The sequence below is a fragment of the Aphelocoma coerulescens genome, chromosome 1A (genome assembly GCF_041296385.1).
Source record: "Aphelocoma coerulescens isolate FSJ_1873_10779 chromosome 1A, UR_Acoe_1.0, whole genome shotgun sequence".
Lineage (NCBI taxonomy): Eukaryota > Metazoa > Chordata > Aves > Passeriformes > Corvidae > Aphelocoma > Aphelocoma coerulescens.
The window spans coordinates 37,163,964-37,173,777 of record NC_091014.1 but is presented as its reverse complement, the minus strand read 5'-3'; positions in this window follow the sequence as shown (position 1 = coordinate 37,173,777).

The following is a 9,814-nucleotide window of genomic DNA, read 5'->3' as shown; positions in this document are numbered from 1 at the left end:
AGGGTAATACCTATTTCCTTTAATATTAGCTTCTTAAATTTGGCGTATAATCTGAGATAACCCTTTAAATTCAGTCTAAGACATTTATCTCTAACAAAAACGATATTTTTGCCAACAGTAAGCCATCTCACCTGTTTTATATACATAGAATGGATCACCTTCAGGTTAGAAAACTAACTTTTAAGTGGCTGCCATTAAATGAAAGGGATCATATTTTAAAAGTATGGAAAAGAAATATCCTCATGACAGGGTGTTCTGAGTGGCTGTCACAGAATAAATTTGGAGTAGTGCAGCAGTAAGACTAAACCAACCCACACAGCAGTACTCAGATGCAAGCAGACATCTGATTTCTGTGTGATTGGATTAAAGGACAGGAGAAAAAGCCTTTCAGATCTGTGAATAAATTTGACTTGTGAAGAACTGTGCACCTCAAAACCCAAGAATGGAGCTAAGTCCAAGCATAGTTAAATAGTGGTTAGAATCATGGTTATTCTTCTCTTGCAACATTTCTGTTTGGTTGTACTATTTCCTGGACACCTGTTCTAGAGGTCTCGGGCACCCTGAAGCACAGTCCTGTGCACCCAACAGGCTGTGCCCTGGAGGATGCTCCCACGATGGCTGCTGACATCTTTAGCAACAAGCTTATTGTGTGCAGCACTGTGGTTATGCCTTACTTTTAGTACCCAAAGACTCTTTCAAAAGGAAAATTGCTTTGATGCCAGGTTTTTAACTAAAACCAAAATCAAAATCCTTGCCTAAATGTCCTTTCTTTTTAGGTATCGGCAGCACACTGTTAAGTATGTCTTTTGTCAGGATAGTTTGAATATGATTAATCTGTACTATGGTGCTATGAAAAGAAAGACAATGTGTCCAAACTCTGCTCTTAGCTACAGCAGTCAGCACAGACATCTGGAGGTCAAGTGTTTTCAGAGGTCTGACTCGGATTAGAGTCTGACCCCCATGTGCATGAATCATCACAAGGATTAATGAAGTGTATAAAGTGTATGTGCTTGTTAATCTCATCTATGGACACGAAAAAGGAAGAAATTCTTCACTTTGAGAGAGTAAATGGTTTAGCAAAGAGAAGACACAAAGCCTAGCTTTAAGCTGATGGGAAGCCTACAGCTTAATGGAAGAGTGTCTTTTATTATCTTAACTGCAGCAACTGTGTTCCAAGGAGGTATGACATGAAAACGATCTTGTTTGACTTTTAGTTGTGAAGTTTTGTCCCTTGCCTTTTGGTAATGTCACCTCTGTTTTAAATGTTGTCTGTGAAAAAGATTCTATTTTAAATTAAAACTAAAGTTTCATCACTTGCCTTTCTTTTAGTTCATACTTGCTTCAAATTCCTCTGGCTCATGCCATGTATATAAACATGGTTCCTCAAGATTTGGCTTTGGCCAAGTACCTTCAAAGGGGCAAGTGGTTCTTGTAGCAACTCAGATAACGTAAAATAAGGAGTATACTAACTGAATTTTGGCTTTTGTTACATTAACTCTCTAACTGACAGAGAGGTCTCTGCCATTCCAGCACCACCCAGGACAGATACTCTGTGGCAGAGACTCTAAGGCTTGTCTTGCCTGGCCCTGCAGAGGAGGATTTTAAATTTTCAGAGTCAGGTCTAAAACCAACTGTGTGCAGAGCTTTGAAATCCTTCATGGATGGCATCAATCAAAGGCTCGTTTTCAGAAGCCCCTCCTTTGTGTTATCATAGTGTTTGTCACAGAATGAGTCAAGGGGATCAGAGAGCAAGTGAGGAAGCACATCATGTCCTACAAAAGCCTGAGTTGGTCCCTAAGAACCTTTACAGCTGCAAAAGCCCCAGGATTATTCCAGCATGGGGTTTTTTTTTCTATCTCAGTAAAGGAAGGTCTTGGACACCTCTTGTAGCACTGAACAGACTCATCTTTATGCAACAGCTAGGACTATCCCAGTTTCCTGTGTTTGTCTGATCAGAGGGAGGTAATCCCAGACAATTTGTGAAAGAGGAAAAAAAGAGGAACTATTTTTACAGTTGGGGTTAACGTTTGAAGCTTAGCGCTGGATGGTTCTGAGATTCCTCTGAATGGAAATTTCACCACTCTCAGCTCTGATTACAAGCTTGAGAGGCCAGTAGTCCCTCAGCATGGGCTTCTTAGCTTTTCTGAGGAGGAACAGGCTCCTTACAGCATCTTTCTTCAATGGCTTCAGAAGGAAATTAGTTTTTAGTGCAAATGTAAATTGCACATGTGCAAGTTATAATTCTGGGTCATTGCCAGTAGGTAAAATCTCTAACTCTGCTATTTGGTAGTTACTATAAAGTTTTCAGTAATACTCTTCAGTTCTCTTCCTGTCCTTTCAGCTACAGAAAAAACATTTGGAAAGAAAAGAATCTTTTTATGTACAGAGGGGATAAATGAATAGCACTTGCGGGACAAAGATGAATGGAAATTGAAATAGGAGTTTTTTCAACAACTGTTTATAGTCTGCAAATGACAGAATTTTCATAGTCAAGTTTTGTAAAAAACAGCACTCAGGGGTAGAAATGAGAGTTTTGTGTGTGAGGGGATTAAACTGAAAAAGCAGTACAACTATCTGAATCAGAAGAGACCCCAGTGCCCACAAAGTGCTCCAGAGAAGCAGAGTTTAATGTCAGTGGGATTGCGAAGGTCAGTGAGCAGATGAGGCTTGATGGAAACTCCTCTCTGTACTGTGAAAAGACCATACACATCTGGTAGAATACTCCCAGAGGATCTCTGAATTCCAGGGGGTTGCAAAGCTCACTTGCTGTGCTGTGTTATTTTGATAGCATCACTTTGTCTACAGAAACCATAGAAAATAAAGAAGCTCCCATTCAACTTTCAGAGCATGGATGTTTTACCTCAAATGAAACTTATGGAATTAATAATGTTGAGAGCTAAAGTTTGCTTACTTGTATTAGTTTATAATTTTTTTAATGTGTTTAGTACTTACTTACTTTGCCAAACAGAGGTATGCCTCACTGAAAGAGGAGATTGAGTGTCATATTATCCTGAAATGGAAGAAATACACTTGTCAACATAAATATCAAATCTGCATTTTTTGAGCAAAATTTCATGGCAGATGTTATGGACTTCCTGTGTACTAACTCTAAACATAACTGGTGAGCACATTGCCTGCCTGCCTGTATTATGTAGAATTTTAATATAAAGCATTAAGAAAGCATCTTTATAGGGAATAATATAATTATAGTTGCATAACTCATGCCTATAAAACAACAACAGAATGACCTTGTTCTCATTTTCTTACCAGTAAGTATCTGGTTTTGGATCACAAAATGACTGTACACCTGTCTGGGCCTCATATCATTGGGACACTTTCCACCCATGGCTGGAAGGCAGCAGGGAAAATTGAGAGAGAAAGTGTCATGTTTCTCTAACAAGTTTATTCTTTTTCCTTGGAAAAAATATGGCAGGAGAATGGTTAGATATATTATTTTGAATTTGCGCTCACAGTGACTTGCCTTATAAACTTCTTTTGCTTTACAAAGGCATAAGCAAAACTACAATTATTTCCTGGTGTTTAGACCTGAATATGAAATATTCATGTCTTCTCCAGGAAAAACACTCCTAGATCAGCTCCCTCCTGCTCGAAAAAGAAGGCAATATTCTAAAGATGCATATGAAACCTTTTGATTTTTCATTGACACAGGCTGTTCTCTGCATTTTTAAGGCGTCTTTCTTCACAGAAATCTGTACCTTATGATACAACCAATTTCAAGATATGCTGAAAATGTCAGGGGTCAATAATGCTACCCCTTATTTTAGTCACAGCTCCTGTACGTGAAGCCCTGACTACATAATACAAACCTACAAGAAACCTTTTCAGTATGGGTTCTTTAGCAAGAATTTTTTTTCTTTGACAAAGTTAGACTTAATAATATACCTCCAGGCTAAATAGTGAAGCCCTTGCTGACACTGATTATCATGTTAATCTGTGATGAATTAAATTTGAAACCTCCAAAAGATTTTAAACTTGGAGACATACAGTTTAAATGAATCCTGACCAGGTGCTGGGAAATAGGAAATCCCTGACATAAGTTCTGACATAAAAGAAGAGCTTAGTTCATGAAGTACAAAAATGAGCTAAATTATGTAAAGCAGCCAAGAAAGCTAGCAGTAAACAAGAAGGTCTGGAGAAGCAGGGAGGGTGTAAAGAGAAATATGTGGATTAGGTATGTGAGTTTATTAATATTTAAGGACTTATTTTACTTTAACACTAGCCAAGTATCACTCAAAGCTTAAAGATATGTATTTCAGAGAGTTTTCAGATGAAAGGCTCAGAGAAAACTGGTGTTGTATGGGAAGAGAAGGCTGCTCCCTTTGGGAGGGAGAGCAGATCACCGGCGGCTTGAGGTTTGTTTTCTGGAAGAGTTGTTACTTTAGGGGAAGTGAGAGTGGTTGAGACACTAGACCTTGCTAAAACAGGAACATATGAGTGTTGTTGGCGCCAGGCCATGGAGCGCCTGGGTAGGAGTTTAGCACAGAGCTGGATGGGGCTTTTCTGATGAAACTTTTGTCAGAACAGGAACTTTTTGTGAAGACATATTCCCATTTAAACTCTCTCCCTGAGGACAAGATTTACATGGCTAATGTGAAAAGTGTGGTCAGAGGGAAGGTGTGACACACCTCCGACCAGCACCCTGATGGCCAACAAACACCTGGTCCACAGAAATGTCTGTGCCCTCTGAGGGCCTGTTTTGGTATGAGGGGTATTGTACATCCATACTGCCTTTCTCTAGGCCTCTGAGGAGAGGAGAGCACCAGGGTAACCCAGCTATACATTTCCCAGCCCAGAGCTGGGGCTGGCAAGGCACACAATAGGATTTGCCTGCTCCTGTGTGCATGGACATGTCCTGGACATCCAGGTTTGTTTTGATGATCAGGTCACTGCCTCTTGTGAGCTGGGTTGTTCACCAACTCAGTTTGGGCTGTATCTTTTATATAAAGCATTTGTGTATCTCTTGGCTGGAGTGCAGAAGAACAGAGTCATCATGAAAGAAGTGTTTACATTGCCAATGGCTACAACCACCTGTTATTTAAAACTGACAGTAAAAGCCCTAACAGGCAAGAAATCAGCTCCCAGTAGGACACTAATAGGAGCCCAGTTCACTCTTGTAGCCCATAGGAAATGGAGAGACTTCAGATCCTGTTCTGAAACACAACTCTGCTCATTGTTGTAACAGTTCACGGTGTGGTAGAACAGAGGACAAGAAAGGAAGAAAGTCAGTAGCAGTATTTGGCAGAGGTCACACCAGAGAGCTTTCTGGGTAGATTACAGCTTGTTCTGAGCTGTAACTGGGTTGGGGCTGGGGTCAGAGCACCGCTGAGCTGTAGTCAGTCAGTGCCTCTGAAAGAATGGGCTTGCAGCTTTGGGCTACACACCTTGCTACAGCAACTACACAGCTTTGGGTCAGGGCAAATCTATCTCATGGCAAAACTTCTGCAGACATGCCCACAGTGTAACATAACTAAGACCAGATCCTCATTTCCTGTTGTCTTTTTTCCCCACTTTTTGCATCACTTTAACAGAACAAAGAAGTTCTACAAGTGAAAGACACACGCTCTTCCTTTATAGCACTTTAAGAGCAAAAAATGTCTGCTGTGGAACAGAGATGCTGTCCCATTGAGGGAACTCTGGTGTGGAATCCATCTCAAACGTCTTCAGATTTGTGGACTCACTTTTTGGTCAGTGGCAAGAAACAGGCCGTTCAAGGGCACAGTTCACCTGTCCTGTTTTCAGGCCTATTTTAGGATAAGCTTAATCACTCCTTAGCAGTCTCCACTCCTTGGAAGAAGCTGTGAAGGCATGCTAGACAGCTGATACAGCCACCCATATACATGCCCAACACTGGTTGAAAACACTCCTACTGCTTTTCATGTGGTCAGTTGCAGTACCAACTGTTGGACTCAACCATAGCTATCTAAACTCCGTGAGACATGGAAGTTTCCAAAAAAGTTTAGGTGCTCATAGTATTGTAAATCACAAATCAGCTACCCAAAATCATGAAAATGGTTTAAGAAACATAATTAAATGCAATACTGCTGTCTTCTTTCTTCTAGTTTTTATTCAGCCTTTGGAGTTTTTGGGTATATTTTTGTCATGTTTTCCACTCTTATCCTTCATTTCAACACTTAAATCAAAAGATAGTTTAAAATGGAGGCAGGGAGACTTGTAATTGTTTGACTGTGGGATTTGAGTATAAACTCAGCTGTCATGACAGCACCACATATCAAAAATAAGATCTGTTAGGACATTGTAGTATTTTGCTAAGAATCAGACATAGGAGTATTCTTCAGTTTTACAATTGAAGTATTACAAGCTTTTATAATATTGCAGTAAGATCTAATTTCTAAGGTTGTAACTCAAAACTTGAGTTGTAGTAGACTAAGGACAAGCTTAGTCAGACCTCGCATTGCAAGTACAGTCAAGGACAAGAACAGATACTAAAATTTTGCACTGCTTTGAAAGTGTTTGTCCTACTGCTTGCACTGCAAACATGCCTTTTTTAGGCAGCACACCCCATTTAGGTGAGGGTTGAAATGCTGACAAGGCTAATGACACTCAACATTTGCTTCACCTGGCATTATGGGTAAGCAACTTACCGTGAAAGCATGGAAAGGATGTTATAATTTTCACTTCTGTTTAGACAGGAGCTTAGTCAGGAAATGCAGAAACTTGTATTGAGTAGATACCTCAGAGCAACAAGTGAGTTTGCAAGAGGTGATGTATCCCTTTAGCTGAAAGACAGATGCAGTGACAGCCTGAAATCCCTCTCTGCACACTTTATATAGGCTGACTCTGCTGGTTCAGCAGATCCTGAGATCTACTGATCCCTTTGAAGCTTCACACTCCACTGTGAATATAGTTCTTCCCAATCTTCTCTGTTGTGTATTTACCACTGAACTGAGCAGAAATTCTGATAGGCAAAACCCCTTTTATTCTCCACTATTCACACCCCACCATTCAAGGACTTCACTGTTACCCAGGACTAAACAATTTTTCAAGTCTGAACCTGAGTGTATGACTGGCTGTGCAGTGAATCATGCGATATGGGGTTTTGTTCACAGCCTGACATTGTGGAGGCACCTCACAAGAGAAAAGGGAGGTTATAAAATAAGATGAAAAAGACTCAGAGGTGAAGGAAGATAAAAACATGGTAAAACCAACTGTAGCTGCTTGGGATGTGTCAAAGAGGAGGTTCATCCAGGTTCATTACAGATGTACTGGCTTACTCTTTTTTTGCCAAAATATACCTCCCTCTTTCCAGTTTCTTGTGTGAGCATGTTGTCAGAGGTCCCTTGTCGTGGAGGAAGCTGTGTGTGTTGTGTCAGAGGCTCCGCCCTGTGCTGCACCCAGGCTTTGCACTGATAACCCTCCTCATCTAATATGTAGAGGAGCAGCAAGTAAATGAGTTTTCACAAATTCTTTGCTGGGAAAAGCTTTTGAGCACTTTGTGGCACAGGCTTTGTTATTGGTAGGGTATCTAAACAGTTAGTGGAGGGGTAGTGGAAGCAATTTCATATGCAGACAAATAACAGCAAAATTTCTCATGCCATTCCTGTGATTTATAAGCCTCTGCAATTATTTTCATGACCTTCATACTTGTAGGTACAGCTAAGAATGTAATCTGTGACATAACCGTAGCCTTTCCCTTCTCCAAGGCATAAAAAAGCGCTGTGTAGCCAGGAAATAAGAAATAGGCAATCATATGGAAGACTTAAGCTGAAAATCTGTCCTGTCACTTATTGTAAACTGCTTGCTTGTTTCTAAACTTAGATGGCATAGTTTTACTTTAGGTACCATTAAATATATATATGAAAGATGTAGGAATTGTAGCAAAGACAGATAGAGACTGAGTTTCTGCTCTGCAGCTGTAATTTAGCATGTTGTAAACTGGGATCTTACCAGAATTTGCTTGTTGTTATGTTCAATAGGCTTATTAAAAAAAAACCAACCCCAAAAAAAACCCCTAAAAAACCCAAAACCCCCAACCCATGCCAAGAAAACCCCCCAAACCCACTAAAACCAAAACCAAGAAACAGCAGAAGTTCTGGGCATTTATGTGTGAAAGGTCCTTGCACACTGTCCTTTTTTGAAGAGCCAGTGGGAATGCTCATGCTTGCCTCCTATATTATTATTGCCCTAGCACATTTTCCCTCAGACATCTCTGACTAAATGTCTGGGCTAAGCACCTCCTAGCTAACAGTGCTACAGCTCAAGCCTTCCTTGATCAGTATCTACTCTGTGTGAAGATTTACAGCAGTGTAGTTCGTGGTACACAATGTCATTTCTGAACTACACTTAAAATAAACTTATTTTATTGCAATTGTATGGTCTGATTGCAGACTTATCTTTTCAAATCCTGTATCATCTGTGATTCCCTTACAACCTTTCATGGTCCTTTTGATACATTTTTATATGGCCGTTTAAACTTTTTTCATTATTCATCTGTGACTACGGCATCCCTCCATAAAGTCATCCACATTTCTCAATTTACTTATTTGTGGAGTGTGTTAGATCTAAACTGTACCACACGGTTGTTTCTCCCAATCCTTACAAAATCTTTATTTCCTGAGAGCAATTATTTTTAGGAATGTTCTCAGAATTAGGGTGAACACTTGAAATAAGATAGTCAGACAGTTGATATCCTAGAGTTATAACGAAGAGTATTACTCCAGAAAGGAGCACAGGAAGTCATAGGCAGGTATAGATCCACTCCTGAAAACGGGAAAGCTAGTTAAGAGAGCAGCTGGACGGAGTTGTTTTAAATGTAGAGTACTGGTGGTTTTTTTGTGGGTCCTACAGAAGCCAGATTCTAAGTTACATCTTTTTGTCACCAGCTATAGGTGTGTTACGTACTAACACTTCCCATTTTTTTTGAAATACAGAGAGCAGAACCGAGGAACAGGAATTGACATTGAAGACTGAAAACGGGGTTTGGGCTAAGTGGACTTCATAAATCAGTTCAGATCAGTGTGCCCTTAATCTCTCACACTGTGTCCACCTCCAAAATTAAAGCTTCCTTTTTTTTCTGACAAACTCAGAGAAACCTGTGTCTGACCTTCATTCCTACAAGAACTGCTCTATGAGGCTTCTTCAGAAAATAGGCTGATAGAAAAAAAATGACAAAAATACCTTTATTTTTCCCTCAGGATTCCTAGTTGGAGGAACACAGAAGAAAACAAGACAAAACCCAAACCAAATGAAATAGGCTTATTGCCTTGCCTTCTGGAATGAGTCTAGTTCCTATTGCTGAGACGTATCCTGCATCTAATGCCAGAACCAGGATTACCACGCTGGGGTTCAAAACACTTCTGGAAACCTGCACAGTAGGACGTTTTGTGCACAATGCTCAGAGTCCTGGGGTCCTGACTTGGTGAGGAAGGGGAAAAGGATCTGAAGGGGAAAAGGATACTCAGAGGGAGAAAATGTTGGCAGATTCCTTACCCTACCTCTGCTAGGATAAAGCAGACCCATCCCTCTATGCCGGTTGAATATCTGAAGTGGAAGTGTGAACACAACTGAATGAATGGCAGTGAACACAAGGCAGTGAAAGAGTAAACCCTGCAATGTAAAGAACTGCAATCATTTCAACCTCCTCTTAAAAGCAGGTCTGTAAAATATTTTTATGATCACTTGCCGAACTATAACTTTTGCTTCATTATTTACTTTTGAGGTGTAGGGTAAGTAATAGGATTATTACAGAGAAGTACAAATCACAAGACACAGTAAGAGCCTGTGGTGATAACAACTTGTAGTGCTTCCCCAACGCTTGGTTAATGTTTACCTGTGG